The 23,052-nt window shown below is 43.8% G+C and overlaps 1 long non-coding RNA gene across 1 annotated transcript in view; it reads right to left on the bottom strand.

Moving 5' to 3' along the window:
* Positions 1–9,997: 9,997 nt before the first annotated feature.
* Positions 9,998–23,052, bottom strand: part of LOC138407379 (uncharacterized) — a 29,546-nt gene continuing 16,491 nt past the window's right edge. Inside the window, exons 2-3 of the long non-coding RNA XR_011240800.1 lie at positions 20,940–21,068; positions 9,998–11,075 (exon numbers count right to left, since the gene is read on the bottom strand). This is a non-coding gene — a long non-coding RNA (uncharacterized lncRNA). The remainder of the gene's footprint in view (positions 11,076–20,939; positions 21,069–23,052) is intronic.

Genomic DNA, 23,052 nt, shown 5'->3' with positions numbered 1-23,052 from the left:
TTTGGGGGCCAATAGATTAAAACACTAAGCTATTGACCCATAACTAAAGTGATGTTTGAGCTCATAATCTTTTCATCTCGTGGTAGGTGAAACCTGCTTTGTTGGATTTTGACCGGCAGCAAACAATAGGGAGGGAGGATCATTTTAACTCCGTGCCGAGCAGGTGGGAGGGGGGAGCTACAGAACAAGGGGGAGGGGCGGCGGGAGACTAATATTCATGAGTCGACGAGTCTTGACGTGTCTTTCTGCACGATACCGTCACCCTCAGTCTGTACTGCACAGTCTGTCCTCATACTTCTACAAACAAACTGAGTAAATCTCATTTACAAAAAAAAAAAAAACCCCACGAGAAGCATCTTCAACATCCTCTCGGGCTTCTCCCACCGTCTCTGGCAACGGGACTGTTCCAATACAGCGATGCAGAAAGGAGGATGCACATGGGATCCAGGCAATTTCATTACACCGAGTCAAGCTGTTTCAGTTCAGGATCCAGGCCTTTGTGCCGCTTGCCCAGCGCTAAGAGCTGGAAACATGGCACAGACAACATTATGTGTTATAGCAACTTCGCGCCGGGCCTTGTGATATGTCCATCTGCCGCGACTAGTGTTGCAGATCGCGCTGATATCCCTGCCTGTGTTCCCTCGCCTCCTCGCACTGAAGCGCTCCAGGTTGCACAACCACTCAGCCATAGTCGCCCTCAGTGCAAACTACTTTTGTTATGGGGGGAAAAAAAAAAAAAATCTTTCAGTGCTGTTATGCTCTTTGTGTGGATGTACAAGTTTCACTGGCACGGTGAAGTCTCTGGTGAACTTTAAGGCTGAACTGTAGCTTCGTAATATCAGTGATTACATCTTATTCTGCAGCGAGGAAACACTGTGTGTGTGTGTGTGTGTGTGTGACAGGACGTGCACGTACGGATGAGGTGTTTGCAGATGTTTAGCTTGAGAAAACATCTTGATCGCCACCTAGTGGCTGGTTACAGCACATTTCATAAACCTCTGTGTTAGCAAATGAGTCATGTGACTTAAAAGTCAAAGTACATGTTAGAGAAAGTTTTCTCATAGGAAGTTTGTCATTTTAAGTAGTTTTTATCAAGTATGTGTGTGTGATGATGTTAGTTGATAATTCACACAGGCTCTGGCTGCAAATGTGCAAAATGCTAGCGTCGTATCCGAAACATTTCGGTTTAATCTTAAAGTCTCTGGCACAGATCAGGTCATTGCAGATGTTAAAACTTTTGGCGCCTGATAAAGTTTTAATTTTGCATCATTAGTTGAGGTTGGACAGAAAAGTTTAGTGACATTAGAAAATAGATAATTAACTTTATCGTTGCCTTGTTTTAAATCTTTTCTTCAGAATGAAAATGTGAGTTAAGACGAATTGATTCAAACACCCGAGAAAAATTTTCATTGTCTTGAAGGAAAAATTCAAATTCAAACATCAGTGATGACGGCGTGAGCCGAAATCCAAACAAGCGAATGAAAATCTGTTTTTTTTTTTTTTAGCTTCACACCTTGGATCTACGTGATCTGATGTTGTTCCCCAAGATTACAACATCACAACCACACAGAGCATATTGACAGGGTGGTTCACAGACGGCTGATCCTTAAATCCGACCAAACGAGGAGATGATTCATATCATACATTTATTAGAGAGAGGTTTTTTTTTCTTTTTATCTTTAGGATTGACATTTCACGGGGGCAGGCGGGTCGACGTGGACGAGTCTATCGGGGTCGAGCTGCAGCGTCTTGCGGGCTAAGCTCATCCTGCAACATAAGCTCATACACTTTCATCTTGCGGATTATTGTTTCTTGGGGAGGGTCGGACAGACGTTTGTGGGCAGATGATATTTTGAAATTTAAATAAACAAACACATGTCGTGGAGGGTAACGAGGGTGAGGGAATGAGGGGCCGGGGGATGGGAGGGGAGCAGAGGGGAGGGGAGGGGAGGGGAGGGGAGTCACGGCCTGCAGCTATCTGGAGAAAGCTGATTATGCTAAAGTCAGGGATTCAACCAGACAAGTTTATGTCTGTATTAATCAAGGAGGAACAGTATGAACGCAGCAGCCTCTGTCCTGGTGATCACTTCCTTCATAATCAGATAAGGTGAGAGAGTTATCTACAGTATGGAGGCATACGGTGATGAGAGCAATCTGGGATGTTCTGGCTGAGCGAACACGATGGTGCTATGATATCAGTGGTGCAGTTTTATGGGTTTAGTGGCGTGCTCGGTCCACGCAGGATCAGCCAGTGGAAAAACGAGTAACGCATTAATACCGGAGACAATCGTCCTTTTAATGTGACGCAGCGGAAACGAATTATTAACACAAAGAAATCCTAAATGTTATCAGAACTTTTCTTGCAGCAGCTTATGACTGGAATTTATCCTTTCAGGGACGAAGACAAAGAGAAGCAATAATGTCATAAATCATTCAGGAGAAAAGAGACACGTCTGTATCATCACACCACTAATTAACTCCACCGTGTTCAGGAGGAAATACAGGAGACTGAGTGTTTTTAGCAGCCGGCCGTGAATCAGTCCAACACTTAAGTGCAATCCATGTAATTATTTCACAGGAATTAAATAAAGTTTGGTCAAAATCTACGGACGTTTTCACATTTGAAACTCTGGATCGAGTTTCTGGGAGCGAACCAAAGTATTTTATATGATACGCCTACGAAGGGGGCGTCGATTGATTTGGTTTGTGGATCAGCAGTTGGGCGGACGGACCACTGTTCAGTGTGATACGGATCGAGGTGGCACGCATTTTGGTCGGACTAAATTTTGTCTGTTGGTCCGGATCTCGGTCCACCGTAACTTTCACATTTCACATCATGTCTTGGTTCGGACAAAACTGAAAGATGTCCAGACCGAACAGGGAAGGTGTGAACCACATTAAAAGTTAATACCATGAGGTGCAGAAATACAGGTGATCAGTCTCTGTTGGAGAACAAACGAGCTAAATATGATTAAAGTGAAATTTGATGCGAATGCATATAATAAGCACATAAACGTGTGAATGCATCACTGCTGCTAATAAAATTATACGCTCGCATGAATCGATTTTACAGATATTTTCAGGTGCAGCCCCATAAACTAAAGTAATCTATATTTTGCAGCTTCATTCCTGACCTACGGGTTTTCCACAGCAAAATCTGAACAAATACTTTATTTATCATGCACATTTTATATTTTCCATGACTTCTATTGTCTGTATAGTTGCACCGGAGCCCCTGTTTTCCTGGTTTTAATCCATGTGTCCTCGTGTTAATTGTTCATTTATCCCTTACATCAAAATTCATGTCTTTTCTCCTCCTGTAAAATGGCTGCAACAGTTTGATGACTCATCCTCCACTCAAGGGCGTGACGCACAAACGGCAGTAACATCAATATCTGTGCAGTTCTCCTCCACAGCTTTGTGTTTATATCAGACACATAAACACTCGGGATCGAACAGTTTCACAGGGTCTTTAACGCCAACGACAGAAGTTTACAAGACTTTAATCACCTGGAGGAATTACTGCTAAAAATAAAGAAATACTATATACAATTATATAGAGTACCACTATATATGTGTATATATATATATATATATACATATATCTACTGTATGCAAGGCTGTTTAGAGTTTAGAGATATGGATCAAAGTTGCAAGTTCATAATATACAAAGTAAAAAATGTCTTATATTATATGTTATACGACAGAGCAGGGTTGTAACGGTGGAACCACGGCTAAAATCAGCGGTGTCTCAATTCCCGAGGAGGAGGACCCGGTCTACGAAGAGCATCCGTCCTCGCGTCTGTCCAACTGAAATGAGACGCTCTGGTCTTCTTATTGCATCACCCGCTTGTCCCGCCCCTTATAGCCGTCGCCTAGCAACGCAGCTCCCGACGGAAAAATGTTTGGTTGATTCAAAAGAACTGTAAGATGTAATATTTGTTTAAATACCTGCATCGTTAGCTGGTCGGTTGAGCACTCGCATTTAAAAAATAAATTCTTTTGAAGTTTTCGGCTCGCTGTCACGGAAGCGCAATGAATCGTGGGATAATTTGGCCCGGGAAGGCGGAGCCTCCCTTGCCTGGATGGGAGGAAGGATGCGTTGGACGGTGTCATGACGCCACCGTGACGCAGCCGGTCTTCGGATGCAGCCTCAGAAGGATGCAGCCCCGAATCCCTTTTGACTCTAAACTAATCTCCAATGTCATTAATGGATGAAGCTCATTTCTACTTTATGTCGAAGCGAGAGAGGAGCGAGGCGCGTTTCATTCGCCGCCGTAATGACATAAACATCAATCTGTCTGAACTGCTGCTTAAATGACTGTGTAACCTTTACAGCTCTGTTAAAGAAAGATGTATAATTCCTGCATAAAACAAGGCAGAGAAGCTGAGGTAGTAAAAAAAAAAAAAAAAAAAGAAGAAGAAGAGGAGCTGAGCCGATGCACTTTCACTTTACTGGGCCTGCAGTCTTTTTTATGTCCAGTGAAAAAGTCGCGCCCTGAGAGTCACTTTGTAAAAGACTCACTGATATTTCCTGACACGCACATTAAGATATTCACTGAATTTTAACAGATTTAAAAATTGCTGGGAACAACAACAGATTGAGAGCCATAAAAAGTAGAATAAAGCCTTTATAACCCACTGACATTCCCCACATAATGGAAATATTTTACAATGCCTCCGATTTATGGACCTCCACCTACTATAAATTATATTATGCAAGAAACATTATCACGACTGGTGGCATTAACTACCTTATATTAAATAGGTTTCCAGAGGGAAGGATTGACTTGCTGTATGTAGCCTGGAACAAAATTCAATCTGCCGCCATGTTTAATGTCACATTTTTTATTATCTTGCAAGCATATGTTGGAATGGCTACAGATGATGAAGCTAGCTGCTGGGCAAAGTGATCATCGGTGCTGTTTTTCCTTTTTTTTAATTTTTTTATTCAAGCTCTCTTAATAACTGGATCCGGCAAATTGTTTGTGACCTTTGTCAAGGTTTTTGCTTTAAACACAGAGGCTAGCAGCGGCTGTGCTCGCCCGCGGCGTGTGTGAATATGCAAAGCTCCCCCTCGTTTTTATTTTATTTTATCTCTTTTGTTTTTTTTTGTTGTTGCAAGGTTTCAACATGAAAACGTGAAATCGTTTGGAAACCTTTTGCCTCGCAGGGCCTTCATGGAGCGGAGCCACGTAGAGCTGAGCTCTGCAACAATGCTTGATGTCGCATTCCTTAGTTGAGCATATGCCACATTCTGTTTTGGGGAGTCTGTGTGTTTGTGCCGTGGCCTTTTTTTTTTTTTTTTTTTTTCACGGCGCTGCGACCGAGGCACCGGGGAGGAAGGGCCGGTCAGGGACAGCAGCTGTGCCGCCCTCAGTGAGCATCACGACATGCGTGACCGGGCCGAAAACACACGAGGTAAGCAAAAAAAATTCTGCCTCGTGTCACTGGAGGTGGCGGGTGTGTGTGTCATGATGTCGCTCAGTTTGTTCACTGGAAGCGACAATGCAGGAGAAACATGTGGGTCAGGAGGGTCAAAGAGAATGGAGAGGCTTAATGGAGAGATCAAGAGAAAAGGCCGCAGCTCGGGGATGAAGGAAGGAGCCGCGAAGGAGGGAAGGTGTGGGGGGGGGGGGGGGGGGGGTCGGCCCGGGCAGGGGTATGCTGGTGCATCCGCCCGCGGCGCTGGTACTGACGGACATATTTCCCACAGCTCCGTGTCACGGCGGGATCATCGCACGTGATTACGGGGGGGATCAGCATGATCGGCTGTCGCTGATTCCGCTGACATCTGTCGTTGAGGTGATACAAGCTGTGACAAGGATTGTCCCAGACATGAAATCTTGAGCGGCTTTTGAGGCCGCGCCGGACGAGGCTCCTCGTACGCCGGGCCCGCGGCGACGTGGCGTCTTCCTCGTGGTGTTTCAGCTCCGCAGCGAAACCCCCCCCCCCCCCCAAAAAAAAGTTTCTCCATCTGCCAGCAGACGTCCCACACGCTTGAAAACAATGTTTGGTGGAGCTACAGCGAGAATCAGTGAAGAGAAGAAAGTTGTATTCACATGGATTGTGTGCAGATCTCAGTTTTTTAGGATATAACAAAAAGTTTATTGGACAATTTAAAAAAAAGGGAACGAGAAAGAGGAATCTCTAGCTTCATTACGTTGTGATAGAATCACTATATAAAATAATCTTACACCCAAACTTCTACTAATCCGTGGATTAGCAGGGTTCACTCACCAGCTGCCTCATGTGACATGTTCTTCATTGATAAGTTGATGTTCAGCTGTGATCTCTTTATTATAAGACACCTGATCGAGACACAAAACTTTTTTATATTCAGCTCAGATTCGATTTCACATGAGCTGTGAAAACCTACTGGACCTGTGACACTGCTCTGGAATCAGTGAGGAGACATATCGTATATCAACAAGTCCACGATCGTGATCCACAACCTGCGGGTTCGGACACAAAACACAGAAAGTCCGCTCTGTTAACTTTCTCTCAGATTGAAAGACGCACTCTACAATGCATCCATGGAAATACACATCATCAACGTCACCAAGAGCCGGCCCCTCTGTATTATAAAGTTGTTGAAATTTAAATAAATCTTTATAAATCTAAGTCAATCTGCATACGGCCGTAGATGCATCTGCAGAAAAACCGATTTGTTTTCTTTGTTCTCGGGTTTCAGGACCAGCACACATCAGCCTCTGTCGAAACATGTTCAACCAGCGAGAGTGAAAAGCAATTTACACATAATCCACTGATTGAGCGTCCTTTACTGAAACCAATATCTGTCCAGCTTCAAAAGATGGATTATTTATCCTGCGGTAAGTAATTGCATGGTTCATAACAATGAGGTTCGGATTAAAGAATTCATTACGGGTTAGAAGCGGAGCACAGCTTGTGTACAATTACCTTTAAGTCCAGCCAAAGAGATAAAAAATCATTTCCTCAATATGGAGCGCAGGGGCCGCTTTCATGTGACCCGCCATCACAGCGGAGGCACAGAAAATTATCTCGCCGCTAAATCCTTTCTTCATTTCATCTCGGAGATTTGAGGGAAATTCTTAAACATATGGATTAAATTGCTGGTAATGGCCGAGTCATCTGGGGCCGGGGCCTGAGCCCTTTCTCATTTTTTGATACGAGGTTCCATCTCTGATTAAATGTCCGACTTTCACCGTCACATATGCTGCAAGAAAATCCGCCTTTTTCCTTGGAGGTTCCTCATTGGGTCGTTTCCAAGAAAAAGATCTTAACTGCAACCTGACCACGACGGAGACTTCCTGCACAATGCTGCTTGTTCTGGTCACGAATAATCTCCGAGGCTGCATTCCACAAACCAGTGGACGGAAAAAAAGCTTTTAGTTTTGATTGAGCAGAAAATGTTCTGTTGTAGGGTCACAAAAGCTTTTTTTTTTTTTTTAAATCATGGTGCACAGCAGTAATGAAGCATCAGTTTAATTTAATTTCTGGATTTCAAACATCAATCAAATGCCTTTTTCCTGCCCAGCGAATAAACAAAGTTAAAAAAAAAAAAAGGTTTGTAGAGAAATTCTTGAAAAGCGATTAAGACTCAGATCTGTGGCACTGAACACAGTCTGCAGCGTCTAATCCGGCTGTCTTGATAATGTGTGATTACAATTTACGAATTAATCTTTTCCATTTAACGCCTCGTTTGAACCAATAATGAATAAAGATTTAATCACACGGTTAAACAACAAACACGGAGCTGCAGCTGAAGACGTCACCACGGACAGTACGATTCCTACGGAAGAGAAATGTAGAGAGGAGTCGAGAAACTTCAGATTTTGTCGGCAGCAACTGACAGTTGAAGACGTTCGGTAGCTGTGAAGCTGACGTCTTGTTTGAGGTTGTTTATCGCGTATATGACCCGTCACTTACGTGAATAATGCCCCCCCCAGCCCCTCCCCCCACACACGCTTTACCACCAGAAGTGTTTATGACAGATTAGGAGGCCGGCATCCAACTGCATTTTCATTCCAGTTATTTTTGTTTTAATGCATGTGTGAATCAATTAATTCTGTCATAAAAGGCCGCCATAAACTGTGTGCAGAAGTTAATGAGTCCGGCATTACCACATCATTACACCAGCTGGCATAATGGAGCATGTGTTGTTTGTCATAATATACGCTGCCACGCTTAACAGTCATAAATTGTTTGGATTGGTAAGTTTGGTTTTTTTTTTTGTGTTTGGTGACAAAGACGAAAAAAAGGTTTGTGCAGGTTTCCATGGTAACAGCAGGTACATGTGAACGGTGCACGTGTGCACGCAGGTGACTCTGAGGCTGGTGGGATTCATCAGGGTGATCTAGAAGCAGCTCATGAGCGTCTTTGGATTCTGTAGACAGAACTTTATTCGTGCCGTAGATGTGACGATGTGGAAGAGGTGTTTATAGAGGCCTTGTGTTGTTCTCACGGAAATCTCAAACACACACTTTTGAATCTTAAAGGTGAAGCTGGTGTTCGGAGTTTGGTTTAGGAGCCTCCGGACTTTCTGCAGATTTTCGAAAGATGTTCAACAACTGGGGGAGTAGCTCCAGAATTCACTTCTCCAGCCGTCAAGTTAAGAAAACATGAGAAAACTAATAAATACTCAGAATTGTTCTCCACATTCTCAGAAACCCTCGAGTGTTTTTAAAGGTATTATTCTCACGTGTGATCCAAACATACAGACGGAATCGTCCACATGTCTCCAGACTTCGCTGGAGCCTCCTCCGGCTGCGATCTGTGAAATGTGGGCGTTGCTGACGAGCTGACTCCTCACTAACAGTTCCACTGTGCTCAGTCAACCTTCCCACAGTAAACGCAGGTTAAAAGTGCATCGCAGTGAGTTCCACTCATGCAGCTCATGTATCACTCAGTCACAGGGTGAACGAAACGTGCCTCCATCCATCCCCTCATAAGCAGCCTGCAGCACGGCGAGGGGGAGGAGCCGCGCCTGTCTCAAGGTCACCGGGCCCTTCGCTGTACGGTGGCATGATGGGTAGCTCCTGCCTGTGCCAGCCAGCCAGCCAGGAACTACCCATGTCCGCCTGGCCAGCGTTACCTTGACAGAAAGGAGGGAGGAAGGCACCGGCGCCCCCCTGCCGCTCCGTAACTGGTACCAAATGGTGCCTCCCCTCTGGGGTCCTGACCCACGAGCAGGCGGAGTCCCAGGACGTCTCAGAGCCGAGCTGGAGGATGGGCAGACAGCTGTCTTCTGTCAGTGGGACCGTGGACCTTGAAGATCATCTTTTTCTACACAGCCATTTAGCAGGAGACTTAAAGAAACAGGGATGAAGAGGTCTCTGCAAAACCGGGATGTTTGGGTTCCGTTTACCCCGAAGCTAAATTCAGATGTTTCCTCACGCACACGATGCAAAAGCAGGAATTCTCATCTGACTGAAGGTTAAAAACATAATCATCATATTGAGCTCGGGGGGGGGGGGGCAGGTAATAGCTTTAAATCTGTCTGCACAGTGAACATGGAAAGTACAAAGTGAAACAATAAATTGTCTTTTTATTCCCATGAGGCAAGTTTCGGATCTTTATTTATTTATTTATTTATTTATTTATTTTAATTTAAGGGACACCACAGAAGAATTTCACTTCTGCTGAGTCTCGGTGTGAAGCCAGCGAGGCTCTGAGGAGCAGTGTTATATGGATCTTGATGGGAAGAAGCTGCATAATTAATTTGTATATTCTAGAATGACAGATGTTTGATTTTGGCCATAAAAGTAATTAATAAGAGAGTGGAGGGAGAGGCAGATTGCTGGAAGATTATTTATGAAGACTCCTCACTGAGCCCGTCGGAGGTTGGGAGGCGGGGGCAGTGTGTGTGTGTGTGTGTGTGTGTGTGTGTGTGTGTGTGTGTGTGTCAGGGGGGCATCAGCCCTCACTCGTGCCCCAGCGTCACCTGCTCCCATGACTGTCCCAGCTGTTAGCCTCGCTGCCACCACCATCATCTCCAAACATTTGTTTAATCGCTCCTCTTCACTCGAAGTAAAATGACTTAAATACACGAAGAGAGAAAAATATTCCTTCATCCTCATCGAGCTCAAAGGTTTTTTTTTTACACAGGGAGCTTTTATACTGGGAAACTAAACCACGGACACACAGTGAAGCACACGCTCCTGCTGGTTCCACAGGGAAAACCCGAACACCTGCTTATACTCACAAAGGGGAACGGAGGAATTCATCTCAAACAGATGTTGACATCTGCCTCACGAAGACGGAACAGGAAGTTTCCACCGTGGTCTTTGTTTGATGGTGTGTTCGAGGACGAGCTCTGTGCAGCAGAGATGATGACTGACACGTTTGTTACAAAGAAATCAGAGCAACTGTTTTGTAAAATGTAAATTTACATGGAAAAGAAGGGGAATCTCCAGGTTTGAGAAATATCCACCAGTCATGATTTTAAGAATATGGACTCCTACAATCTTCTCTGATTTCTTTGAAGGGGACACAAAGACAAAGATAAATACAGGAATCTGTCCTCGTCACATTTGTCTCCGTTTACCTGAAAGTTTTATTTGTTGCCACTTTGATTTAAATTCTTAAGAAAGAAATTATTCCAGGAAATAACTTTGTGTGACTGCACCTGTGTCCTTATTAAACTTAATAATCTTAATTCGAGTTTTATACATTTGATTGTATTTGGGTTTATAGTTAAACCAGAATATTAATAATTAACAATATTTTACAAAGTGAAGTCGGGAAATTGCAGAGAAACACAACAGTTCCCACAATGAGCAAACATTTCTCTTTGGTAAAGATAAAACAATTATTTTTTATAGATAAATCTGCCGATATATATCAGAATTTCTTTACCCTTGAATATTTGTATCGGCCTTAAAAATCCATATCAGTTGTTAGCGTGCTACAGCAGCACCAACGACTCCAACTGAAAGTTGAAAAGTCGGGAGTCGATCCAGATATTGTGATTATGGATCACACCGCAGCACAGTTTTCTGGAGCCGCCTTACGAGTGTGGCTGAAAATAAGTCCAATACGAAGCCAGGCTGCAGAACGTTGGTCAGAGAGCAGGACCTGGACTCACAGACACACTGTGGAGGAGAGGGACAATAATTACATACGGCTCAGTGTTTTGCAGCAGCAGGGACGGGACAATTTATGCCTCAATCTCGGCACAAACTTCTGCTTTTCTTTTTTTTTTTTCCCCTTTTTTTATTGCGGAGCTGTATACGGCTTCAGAACATAATAATGAACTATAATGGATGCCAAACAGTGAGGACAGGGAGTGAATGTAATTTTCTCAATGAGGGCATAAATCTCAAACAGAGGGTGTTACTCGGAAGTCTTCGGGATATTCAAATCTGCTGCCCTGATTGAAGCAGTCGCGGTACATCACGGGTCCGGGAACCGAACAGAAGGTTAGCACAGGGCGGTGCAGCTCTGTATGACCTGCAGGGACGTCTTCGTCAGCAGTGATTAAAAAAACAAAGCTTTGATAGCAACGCACAGGAAGATTTAATCAACCCCCGCCCGTCTTCCGTGACACACACACAACAATAAAACCAAGTACATGCTTTGTTGTGACAACAATAGGGTCTTGTTTCATTCAGCTGTGAAGTCTATGGGTTTACAATAATTCAGACCGTAGCCAGCGCTGTGGATTATGGGAATTAAACATTATCGGAATGGGAGCAGAGGTAGAGAGAAAGGCCTGCATGGGCAGCGACGGAGAGATTAAGGTCTGACTGATCTCTTTGTTGTAACTGCGACGTGATGAGAGCCTCCTGCTGAACAGATTTCTCTCCCGACTTCACTCAGGAGTCGTTGAGAAGAACCTTCGCCAGCAAGTTTCCATCTTTTACATCTGAAGAATCCCGATTCCCCAGTTTAGACTTGTGTGGGATAACTGAGAGCACTCAGGTGTGATAGACTATAAATAAAGATGGGTGGCGCATTTCCACTTCCTGTTATATCAAAATAAAGCTAAAATAATGTGATCTGTAGTCTCGCTGTAGTGACGGTGGAGTGTAGATACCCGTCAGGTGCCGTCAAGTTGGTCGGGCTCACACCTTCATTTAATTCCCTTCATGTGACGGTAATCTGCAAAAAACGCTGGTGTCCCGTCGATCGGGTCACGCTCACGTAGTTTTTTCGTGGCACCAGCTTCACCCTGGAGAAGAAGTATCCCGTCTTCTTAACCAATCACGGTCAAGAGGACTGTGACTCAGCTGTCAATTCTTACCATCCGATGACTTATCAGTGTTTTAAGAACCACCTAAAAATCCACTTTTGTTGTCCCTTCTACTAACATGGAGGAGACAGGGTGTATGACCTATGCAGCACCCAGCCACAAGAGGGCGATCCTGGCTTTATACAGACTATATGCAGTCTACGGGTGTGATGCCTTCACGACCAGATTTCAAAAGACAAGTAAGTGAATGATGATGATAATCGAGTTCGAGAACTCTGGGAGGCAGTAAAAAAAAAAAAAAAAAACACTCGAGCCAAGTAAAATATCACTTCAAATACTTGTTTGACCTCCTCTAAGTCATCAAATTAAATCTCTCTGGTGGTAAATGGGCGAGACTGCGGAACGGACAGGTGAGCTCGGCCATCGGAGAAGAAATTCTGCGCACATAACGGTGCAGATGTGTCTGATTAATGGGTAATGCATTTGAAATTAATTACAGAGCAATAAATTAGCGCTCCAACGCAAGACAAAGTGAACTGAATCTTTCTCTTTCTTGAAGGATAAATAGAGAGATGAAATATAATGAAGAAAGAGGGAAAGTGATCATAAAGAAATACATTTGCATACTAATTAAAGCCGACTAATAATCTTCCTGGTATTCTTCAAAGGAGGGTACTCAATAGAAGTCATTTCCATAACTTACTGAATTATTGTGGTTCTGTCCTACAGCGCTGTGGGGAACTTCTCGGCTTCGGCCGCTTCTCGCCTCGTTTTTAAACTTTCTCGCCGCTGAACTTCAGCGTCATTAATTGTAATTCCCGGCACGCCCTCAACACAGGGTTAAATGTCCTTTCAATCTGTTAATTGCAAGACTTTATAATTCAAAAGGAAGAGATCCAGGACCTGCAATAAATCACATGACTCCTCACAGGGTTGTTTTAATGAATTCCACTCTGTGACATTACAGAACGTCTAACCTGAAGACTCAACAGCATCCGGTGAGCTCACTCATCACCGTGAGACGAGCTCGAACAAATCATCTGCAAACCGAGGTGGGAAAAGGTTCATTCAAATATTACATTTATCAACAAGGAGTTAACCTCAATCCAGATGTGCACTGTTCCTTCAGAGCCGAGGGAAACATGTCGCCAAGAAAGAGGCTCGGCAGCAAACAGGGAAGATTCTCCTGCAAGGATTCAGAGTCAGAGGAAGAAAATAAACTGACGAACGATGAAATGATAGAAAACAGAAGAAAACCAGACGCTAACATCGGCTCGGCTCTTCACAGAGGTGCAGACAGTTCTCGGTGAGCAAAGGAACTCGCAGCGTTTCTGCAGCACGAGTTAGCAAACAGCTGTAAATGCTACTGTCGGCTGTGCAGCAACAGAATCTCGGTTTACAGACACGAACCGTCCGTGAAATTTGAGTCCAGGCATCTTCAACAGTTTGTCTTTCACATAAAGAAGCAGCGGGACATTCTCTGAGACGAGTTCACAACAGGAGAGAGTCCAGAACATTCATTTTGCAGAAATCACATGTTCTTTTCATGTTGACGTGTCTCCGGACGCAATCACTTTCTGAGCTTTCCTGCTGTATCGTCATTTTCACGAAGGGGCTGCAGGAAAAGTTTCAGGAAAGTTCTTGAAGCAACCGATTCAGACGTTTGCTTCCTCTCATACGACCACACGTCTGACAGCATGTTTACGTATCGCACCTTTAATCAATATTCTGCTTTTTGACAACTTAGAAAATTCCACTTCCTGCTTCAACACCAGAAACAAGCATCGCAGGGTCTGACGCGTGTGTTCACTGTATAAACGACCCCGTAAGTTACTCTGTCGGTAAAACGCAAAAAACTTTCACCGCTTGAGTTTAAATATCCTTCTGTTAATTTCCTGTCCGTCTGTCCCTCATGTGCCTCCATCCCAGCCGGGGTAAACCTCTCAGAAGCAATATGTAATTAAACTCAGAGAGCATATTTTCTAATCCTAAAGGCTATTATAGATTTATGGTCAGTACATTGTCTGAGCCCCACAATGGCTTTTCCTCACTGCACTCTTGTGGATACCGTGAGCCCATATATGTTCTTAAATGGGTAGATAAAGGTTTTGTAACCCTTTTAAATCTGGCTCGGTAATGGGAGTGCTACAGTGGCTTACTGCCCTCGTGGGGTAATACGCCGGCTTTTGTGTTTGGCCTGGTATGGATGGAAAAGCTTAGACAGGATAGAGGAATCTGTAATTATAATGCATCAGCCGTCATCAATGACATATTTCTGAACCCATTTCCAGTCACATTAGAAACAAGAGGAGCTGCACATGAGAAATTGTAATTACGGTATATTCATTTTTTTAGCCGGCAGGGATTAAAGTATTGAGTATGTTTAATTGTAAGTGTTCTACATTAGTGGAGACGTGATTAAGAGTGACGGTATCCCCACGACAGGATGCTTTGAAACGACATGAATACTTCACTTAATTGCCACTTTTATTTGCAATATTTTGAGTCAAATCTCAGACTGCAGCTCTGAGGGGAACCTCTGCTGTAACGTTTCATCCTGATGAGCGTTGGTGGAAACTGGGTCTCCCTTGATTTATTTGGCCTGTTTTAAAAAGATCGTTTATAAAACGCATCAGAAACACTGGATATCTAAATAAGTTCCAACTTCAGAGGTTTAATCTCAAACACATTAAACAGCAGCAGCAGGTAGATGATGACGGAAATCCAGGTTTAGATTATTTCTTATTTATTTATTTCCTTGCATTCATATCACATGTTTACTTATTTATCACAGCCACACAGCAAATTTAGGAAAACTATTAAAGGTCTATCTCATCCGATCTTAAAGGTACAGTCTGTAGAATTTAGTGACATCTAGTGGTGAATTTGCACGTTGCAGCTGAACACCCCTCACCTCACCCTCTCCTTCCAAATATGGAAAAGAACCTGTGGCAGCTTCAGTCGTCATAAAAACTCAAAAGGTGTTTAGTTTGTCCAGTCTGGACAAATGTAAAAAACATGGCGGCCTCCGTAGAGAGGGTCCCCTCCATGTAAATAAAAAGTATTTAAATATAAAAGGTATTTTCTGGGGTAAAGAAAACTACAATTTAGATGAAACAAACTCGTGAAAACATCATGAGGATTATTCTACATTCAGTCTCTCATTCACCTAAATCTGACACACTGGACCTTTAAGTCTGGTTTGATTTTCATGAAGATCTAACGAAGAAAGGAATAATCTTCATCTTACAAATTAACCAGTAAACAATCCTCCGGTTCTCTTATAAACGTGCATGTGTGAATTCTGAACAAACCAAATTTCGGATGAACAGAAAACACAACACCAGGTGTGCGATCGCAAACTTCACCCTCCACAAACAAACAGGCGACTTTCTCATCTGCTCCCAGCAGCAGTCGGACGCCTTCGTCCTTCTCTGTCACCCGCTACTGAAAATCATCAGGTCCCGGTGCCTCAATGATAATGTATTCTCTCTTATTTGACTTTTTAATGGGCTTTCGCCTAATTATCATCGCATGGTTCCTCAGATGTGAGCCGGAGAGGGAACTCTGGAGTCAGGGAACAAAAGGAGGTCAGGTTTGGAGGTGTTGGCACATGGCCTGATCCGCTCTGCTACTCCCCTCTGCCCGATTTTGCGCGATGATAAATTTTCCCCTTGAACACGATGTCAATATGTTGATGTGCCTTCCTTTATTAAGATACCATCCAACTGATAACAAGTCCTGCTGTGTGTTACCAACATAAATAATTAGAACAGAGACCGAGGAACGGCAGGTGGCTTTTGGCAGAAAGAAATAATCATACTTGATGTGGAAAATAAAGTAAAAGGACCCATCTGTTCACGGCAGGGGGAGGCGAAAAAACACGTTAACATATTGTCAGTAACATTATGAAATACACAGTTAATAATTTAGTCATGGCACACGGCTCCGGACACTTGTTTTAAGTAATCTAACAGAAGTGAGCCAGCGCCTGTGTTCAGGCTTCAAATGAAGCCCAGATTTGCACATGCATGACTTGTCCACCGGCCATTTTTTCCCCACGCTCTGCCAATTACTTGCTCAGAGGGTTGAAGGAGGAAGAGTTAGCAGAGCCATGCATGTAAAGCTGAAATAATCATCTCAGAGAGGAGATCGGCCAAGATGCAGCAGCAGTGGAGTGGAAACTGTCGAACCCTCAGATTCAATACCCGAGTTCCTCAGTGTCTCCATGAGCAGAGAGCGTGAGCCGCAGGAAGTCACAACTCTTCACCATGAAGTTTATTCTGCAGTTATTCTTTTTCCTTCATGTGTCAAACAATGAAAGGAACTAGTGACCCAAAGATTTGTAAAGATTTGTTCTTGATTTAGAACTAGAACCTTAGTGATTTGTTGAAATTCAATAGATAAAGATAAACCAGGATAAGATGCATGCTGGGAAAACTACAGGAAATCAACCTGTAATGTAGATTATATCAGAAACATTTGAATTACGTGAGTTAAACTGGTTTGTATGCATGAACTGCTATATTATATTAAGTCCACATCTTTACTGTGACAGATCAGACTGGGGACAAATGGACAAATACAAGACTTGACGGTAAACGATCCGTCAAACAGAGAAACTTTGACCCCTGACATTTAGTTTTTTTTTTTAGATTATTACAAATAAATTCATGTCACGGGAATCTGTACAGTCTGTGACATCTGCATGCACCCAGGCTGAGCAGCCATTTTGGAAATAGCGGAGACACAAATGACTAAAATGAAGAGGCTGTGTAGAAAGGCCACTTCAACCAATCAAAGATCAAGAGGGCTCCCGTCAAGAGCTTCTCAGCTGTTATGAGGCAGCACTGAGGTATTAAGGCCTCGGCAGGAGTCGGCACTCATGTGATTTCATCTCATTCTGTTGTGTACTATCAGGTTCATCCGCGAAAAGCAGCTCTGCAAATCAGACATCGCCCTCGGTTTACAAATGAGATGATCAAGGCTAAAGGGCTTCCCCGCTCGGGGGAGTGGAACACAGCGGCTCTTCCATTACGAGACCGAACCTCAACGCACATCTTCAGCTCATCAACGCTTTAAAGACGCGGTTATTTTAGTCTGAGCGCAGCGGCGTGCGCAGAAACCTGTGATGAACAAACCTCGACCGATCACAAGGAATCCAGTCCTCGGGCACAGATAATGGCATATAACCGCAAAAGTAGCGTAAACAAGGCAGAGGAGAGAAACCTTTAAACCTGTGGGATCATTAATCACCTGAATTTGCTGCTTTTCTTTGTCTTAATTGTCTTAATTCAAAAATTAACCTGCACTTTGAGGATTTTTTAAATTAGTCAGCGGTATAAAGTGCTGAAGGACGAGTACAACATCCACAGCTTTAACTTGAGAGTTGTTATTCTCATGTAACTCCCCTTAATGCTTTATTTTAATTCCCCTTCAACAGTACATTCATCTCAAGGCTCTTTCCAGTCTTGTTTCAATTAAAGCCGACTTGTTCCCCGCCGACGCTGAGGTGCAGCAGCAGCTACAGGGGAAGAAAAAAACCCACACGCACACACACATCTCCCCTAAAATGGCTGCTGCTGTGTCCCTCGCAGGGAAACATTATTCCTAATAAAACTCTTTAATAAATACTTCAGGTCCTTGGAGAGTTCCTTGAACCTGAAAAGAAACAGAGTCTATACCCACGAGCAAAGGAGGCCATTACAGCCTGTAGTGGAAGATTTAATAGGTGTCATAATTTATCATGTAAACCCAAAAGTGTTTCTTAATTAAGTGCGGACGTTAATGAATTTTTTAATTTGATCCCTGTAAGTACTTTGCCATGCTAATTGCAATATTCCACACATTAGTTATCGGCTATTGCCCTTGGCTATTTGCTGCCGTGAGGGGGGGACCCCGTTTTTTTTTTCCCCCCTCAGCTTAAGTTCATTAACAGAGACGGAGCCAAACTTCGGAGGCTGTGTCGTGGATGTGAGTTCGTGGGTTTTATGTTCCGGTGAGTAAACAGAAGTGAAGCCGTCTGATTCTTGAGGGTAATTTGAAATTATTGCTTGTTCTTCGTATTGATAAACGTCAGCCGGTTGCATTTCTTTATATTTCCAGCATCTGTTTGCCGGTTACACCACATCCCTGAAGCTCAGAGTGGAATTGCCGATGAGAGTAATCACTGAGTGAGCTATTTAAAATGACTAATGCGAGCCGGGCTCCGTCTTGACGACTGCCTTTGTATCCAAAGTCTCGCTATCACCGGTGGCAGGTTCATATTGTTCACTGCAATTAATCTGCTTGAGAAACATAATAATGAAGTTGCCAACTGCTGCCTGTGCTAGTATTTTATTAATCAACTGCAATTAGGCAGTGCTGCTATGTCCTTAGGATGACTTTTCATTCACTTGCAGAGGTGGGGGGGGGAGAGCGGTGCGCCAACACAACAGCGCGCTCGGTGAGAGTCTGTTTGCTGCGACAGAGATCACAGATGAGCTCGACAACGTGCAACAATGTGGGGAATCGAACATTATGCCTCCAACCAAAATGCTAACACAGACTTCTGCAAATAACAAACGCTATTTGACTCCATCTGGCTGCTAGTTTTCCCACAATGCAGTTCGTACTCGAGGCTGTACAAATAGACCGAATATAAAAGATGGACGCTGCGTCTCCACTTCCTCCCACTATCCAGAAATGAAGCCAAGATATAAGGAGCGCATGTCATCTCGCTCCAATGACGTCATTTGGACCCAGAGTTTGGAGCGACCGGGGCGTAGAGCTGCGACATCGAGGTCCTGCCATTACACACGTTCGATCCCGAGTCATGGTCAACTGTCAATTGTGGGAAAGATTTAGTCGAGTTGTAGTTTGACCTTTGAGTTCAGTCGCTCAGGAGGCGGGTTTATGAAATATAATGCAGACAGCCACCAGGGGGCACTCAAAACGCTTTGGAACATTTTATTTACACGTTTTAGTCCCGCCCCACTTCTTATTTAACGTTGTCAATACTAAACTTTAATCACAACTTACTTAAAACTTTACTATTTCACTGTACAACGAAAGTCAGGTTTTTGTTTTTGGAGTTTATATTAATTTTTGGCAGATTTTGAGGATTTGTGTAAGAATTTATCTGTTAAAAGATGAAAACAAGAAGAAAGAACTGGATCTTTAATTCAATAATTACTCAAACTAAACTAAGGCATAGATTAAATTTAGTTGGTTAAGGATCCACATTAAATTAGTGACCACACTAACAACTTCTCCCGTCTTCGCTCCCTTGCAGCACAGTCACGGTGAAGATGGATTCGCTAAGCTCTTTAATTTAGCCAAAGCCAAAGGAACACAAGGCCATTAACACAAATTTTTTATCCTCAAACCCCACCCCCTGTGTGTCATGACATTCAAGCTTAATGGAGAACTCAGCAAAGGCAAACGCTCCCCCCCCCCCCCATAAATGTTTCACGAAGTAATTCCACCCATATGAAGAAACTCAGAAAAAAATCTGTTGACATTATCCCGCCGATGTTGTCGGAGCATCTGCAGAGGAAATGTATTTAATATTCACAGGCCGTCTTACACTCTGACATTAGCCGAGGAAGATAATCCCTCAAAGATTAAATTAAATGTAGGCTGGAGTGTTTAGTGCTGCTATTGTTTTCATTAGTGCAAAAAGGAATTGTACTTGCTGCACATGATATTAAATTGTGCTTCTGGGCGAGCACTTGACATCAATACCCCCCCCCGCCCGCCCCACCCTCCACCCCCCTGATGAAACATAATGTCATTCAGGGTGCATAATCTCCAAGCAGCAGGTTAGCATTATAGTTTTTAACTACTCTTAGCGGTTACTAAATATGCATTTGTGGTATTAAAATAAATCTTCTGTTGAGATAAAAGCAGAAGGTGCATTCACTCCCCGGCAGCTTCCAGCCATTTGCTCCTCTTCACTTCAGAGAGGTGAAGGGTGGGGCGGGTGGGGGGGGGGGGCGGGGTTTGACGTGGCATTGTGAGGATGATAATAATGCATTTTGCTATTTATTCAAGCAATCAGATGCTCTCTGTTGCGAGGGCTTTTTGGGGGAAATGTCAACAGGTTGCAGTGAAGCAACATCTGTGAATGTTGATTAATTATGGTTTGACAGATGTTACTGAATGTCTGCAGAGTCTCGGATTTGAGAAAACAGCAGAGAGCTTCGTCCAATCCTGTTAGCAGCAGCAGCAGCAGCAGCAGCAGCGGACGAGCGCAGCTGCGTTCTCCACCGGTTAGCCTGGACATCTTCTGTGTTTATGCACAACTACATTAAACACTGTCAACCACTGATTATTAAATTACACCAAGAGAAAATATTGTTCTGATGCAGCTGACGAATGCATCCTCCCATCGCAGAGCGGCCGAAGATTCAGAGGGTGGATCAAAACTTTCCCCGGATTCATTTCGCGCCAGTGACAAAAGAAATCCTGAAGATCCGACCGTCTCCTTTTGGTTTTGCGTCCCACGAAGACGGGGACGAAGCTAATGTGGTACATCGCTAATATCTTTAATATATGAAGGACAGACGTTATTGTTCAGTCAGAACTTTGTCCGGTTTGCTCGACGTTGGGATGTGTAAACTCATTTAAACTCATTTCGAAACAGTACTGGTGTTTCGACCTTTCCCCTTTAACGTCGTTAATAACTCGACCATGATTCAGCCACATTTAATATCTTAATATTTACTCTCACCTTGTTATTTTCTAACTGAAAACTGTGTGTGGGGGGGGGGGGGGGACTCACCTTGTGCTGGACGACTCCTGGAAGTCCAGACGAGGTCGCGGATGGTCGGACTCTGCCACCTCAGGATCCCTGACTCGGAGCGCTGCCCCCTGCGTCACCCTGGCGTGGCTGATCAAGCTGTTCCAACAACTGGAAGACATCACAAGTTAAACACTCATTATTTTAATTCGATGCTAATCATGTGTTAATGAGACTAATCCTCGCAATGATTCAGGTAATTTGCTTAATGGCTGCCTAGAGTCCAGATTACAGCAATCAGTCACGTTTGATAAGACGTCTGTTGTGGGGCAGGGGGGGGGGGGGGGGGGACTCGGCGGAGGAGCGGAGGACAGGGAACAGGTGAAGGCCAGCGGGCCTCCGGGAGAGCGGAGACATGCAAGTTCACCAACCCTCTCACCTCTGAGCCCTTAATGTCTCGTCTCATCATCAGGCGCCGAGCCTTTTCATACTTCCCCTAAGTCATCACGCCACACGCCACTCGCCACACGCCGCTCGCTCCACGCCGGATCCTGAACATATTGCAAACAACTCAGAACAGTTTCCTCCTCAGAGCAGACGCACAAATCATTCAATGAAGTGCAGGTGGAAGTCTGGTCATCATGCAAACTATTATTCTACGACTTCACATCATCAGTTAATGATATCTGGTGTTGTTAAGAAATGTGCTATATAGATAAAGTTTAATTATTATTCTCTACATTAAGGTTTTCAAACAGAAGGTAGAAAAACATGTTTGTTTTGTTTGACTCGGTCACATGAAGAAAGTGAAGCACAAGACACGCTGCCTGCACAGCTGAGGTGGAAGTATTAAATACTCAGTGTTACAGCCGGACCCCTGGTGGGCGGACACGCTGTCGGACAGTCGTCCCTGAGAGGGGGAGGAGTGACGGAGGGAGCTCTCCTCCTCACTCAGATCAGGAAGCTCCGTCTCTGACAAATGGCTTCAGCATAATGACCTGCTAACAAACATAAATCGTTTTCTCTTGCATTTTTACTGTCATCAAAACAAATGCTCATTAGCCTTTTATGAGGGATTGTGTGAATAATAAATAGGTCCTAATTACCCCCCATCACAAATGCAAATGTGTGAATTAAAAGCAACGGGTAGTAAAACAATAGAGCTACTGTCCTGGCTTAATATTATTTGTACAGTCCCTGAGTTATTGAGCAATTAATGCTTGGAATTAATTTTTGTGTGCAGTTTCTTTACATTATCGTGTCCACTGATTGATCTGTGGGGGTTTCTGCTCCTTTGACTCTAATTATCATTTTATTTTAGCTGCTCTGTCGGCGGTGATTATTAAAACAGCTCTGACCTCTGACCCGTGCAGAACGTTTAGAGTTATGTGCAGAAACATGTATTTATTACCTCTTCCTCTAAATGTTTGTTTTTGTCTTTGTTTGTCTGTTGGTTTGCAGGATTACACAAAATCTATAGGATGGATTCCCATGAAACTTGGAGGAAAGATGTTTAATGGATCAGAGATGAACCGGTTGGTCCTCGTTTCCTTTTAGATTTTATTTGATTTCTCCGACAAATAAATTAATATTTAGGGAACTGAATAAATGATGTGTGGTTTCACGAGGGGCGTGTTGGGCCTCGGCCGAGGTGTGGTTTATGATATTAGCACCACAGTTATGTGCGTAGTGTTCAACAAACAAACAGCATTAGACGGCATTATCGTGGCGCAGGCATTAAAACAATGGCACTTAGTCGAATCGCCATCACTGTCCCTGTTTCTGGGAAGCGTACATGTCACCTAAATCAGAGGATAACCTATATTTTACACTCTAATCTGAGCTAAAGCATGTCAGATGCCTATACAGGGGGGCCCGGCCCATTGTTCAGGCCGAGGGCTTATCCATGTCTCACATGCTGAGTGACAATGGACTTATGAGTCAGCTGGGCTGTTCTCTGCAGCCTCTGACCACACAGTCCACCAGGTCCTCTGCAGCTAAATCTGATGCATGTGTTAATGCACCCACACCTTCTGTTGATGCTTCATACACACACACACACACACACACACACACACACACACACACACACACACACACACAGGCTCAGGGTGTGTCAGGTTTTAATTTCTTTCAAATTTGCTTGTTGAAAGTT

Source organism: Paralichthys olivaceus, chromosome 4, assembly GCF_024713975.1.
Source record: "Paralichthys olivaceus isolate ysfri-2021 chromosome 4, ASM2471397v2, whole genome shotgun sequence".
NCBI lineage: Eukaryota > Metazoa > Chordata > Actinopteri > Pleuronectiformes > Paralichthyidae > Paralichthys > Paralichthys olivaceus.
This window is presented reverse-complemented; position numbering and strand designations above follow the sequence as displayed.